Raw genomic sequence first — 2297 nt, forward strand, 5'->3', positions numbered from 1 at the left:
TCCCCACCACACAATAACTGTCCCTTTTACTATTGCTTTCATTTCTTCATTCTTTTTTTATAATATATAATTTTTTGCATGAATATCTTTCCAATATATATCATTGACATAATAATACTGTCGAAATTAAACGTGTCCATAAATATTGAATAATCTCCTAAAATACACTATCTATCATCTTTCCCAGCTATAGCTACCTCTTTTTCTTAATCTGACAGTTAAGGAGTAAACAAATATCAAATATAAAATGATGTTTTGTCTCCGTATATGCCTTTATAAAACTATTAGAAAAATGAAAGATAACAAACAAAATGCCCAACATGTCTATTATGTCAACACAGACGTTCCAACATACACCGCAGAGGAAACAAATAGTCTGTGTATAAACTAACTTTTTTTGGGTATGTTCAGTTAATCGGAAAAAATATTATGAATGATTTTTTAATCTTATGTAGAGAAGAAAAGAGATTCCTTTTTTATATTTTCCCCGTCTGGGAATATTATTTCAAGAGATCTTTTGACATTCTGGACAAATTAGAATGTCTAACATAAGTCGCATGATTGATAAATATTCTAAATCTAACTCACCATAAACAATTGAGACACTCTTGTCACATCAAAAACAAATTATTTAATGAATACTATGAGACTACGAACCACAAAACTTAAAATAGAACTAATAAGGATGTTAAAAGTTTTGCATTAATTAAAAATAAAACAATTTTATAATATATTAATGAATATGTAAACTCTATCTTATAAATTGATTTTACAAAATTTAATTAAATTTTAAATTTATTTCTTAATATAGTATTAAAATCATCCACTAAATTTTTTTTATCTTTGGTGAAATATATATATATATATCCTAATAACTTTAAAATCTTAAAATTAGAATTACATTATCACCATTAATTATTTTACTAATCATCTTCTCAGTAGATAATTTATAAAAGTATAATTATGTTTATAATTCTCTCCTGAATAATTTTTTTAAATAAAATTTATATATCATTTAGGAGAATATAGACAATCTATAAATATATACATATTTAAAATATCTACCATCATTAAACCTTCCTTGTTTCTCACTGTTACCATTTGCAATATTTTCTATTAACATGTAACACAGCATGTGGAAACCAATCATATTTTGTCATTTCTAAAATAAGACATATTGCAACCTTCCATACTTTAACATCAACAACCATACAAAAATCTTCAAACAAGATATTATTCACCAATGACAACATATTCTACATTTGAAATATTCATCTGTATATCTCATATGACCTCTCGTTAAATAATGACTTAAATCTTGATTTTACTACTTGATCTCAAGAATTAAATTCACTTCATATCACAAGATAAATTCCTTCTATATTCAAGATATAATTACTTTTTATACTATTATTCTAGATTATAGGAAATATCATCAACTTTTATTAACTAAATATCTTTATTTATATTTGTTTAATAACTAATAAAATTAAGAAATCTACTTCAAAATTACCATTCAGTAGAGATAAATAAAATCTTACAACATAAAAGCTAGAGAAAAGAATGTCTTATAAGTTGAATCTACACCGACGATTTAAGCATAAAAAATGGCAATTGGAAAGAAACAAACCAAAGCCAATCATAAATAAAAGACATCTCAAAGAATTCTGGCAAGTGTTGCGTTTGACTTTATCAGCCCTCTGCAAAAGGCAAAGGAAGTAATCAGCATTCTCAGCCGTGACGCGCTTCCAAAATTCTTTGGTTAAATCTAACAAAGTTCATTCAACCATGCCATCACCAACTCTCTTCTTGACTTTGTTCTCAGTCCCTGTTATACAAAACTACAAAATCGTTTAATGGCAAACCACAACATAAAGTTGAAATGTTCAGATAATATAAATATATTTTTTTCAAAGTTGATGCCAGACAGTGATCAAACAAATATATGTTACCAGCCATCAGCGAAGGCAAACACTATATAAAGGCATCCAATCCATGGTTTGGGAAGCAAGAAAGGAAAAAAGCGTAAGTGTTCACATTCAAAGAAGAGAAGATGGGAACGAGGCAATGGCCTCGTCTGATCCTTGCATTTGCATTTTACCTTATGGCTATCAGTGTTGCTGCTGACGATAAGCCTTACTATACCCAGCCATCCAACTACTATCCACACCCAACACCACCGTATCAATACCAAAAGCCTCCTTATTACTACAAATCTCCACCTCCACCTTCACAATCACCACCACCTCCTCCCTATGTAGATAAATTCCCTCCATATTATTACAAATCTCCACCTC

This window comes from Vigna radiata, chromosome 2, assembly GCF_000741045.1.
Source record: "Vigna radiata var. radiata cultivar VC1973A chromosome 2, Vradiata_ver6, whole genome shotgun sequence".
NCBI classification, from domain to species: domain Eukaryota; kingdom Viridiplantae; phylum Streptophyta; class Magnoliopsida; order Fabales; family Fabaceae; genus Vigna; species Vigna radiata.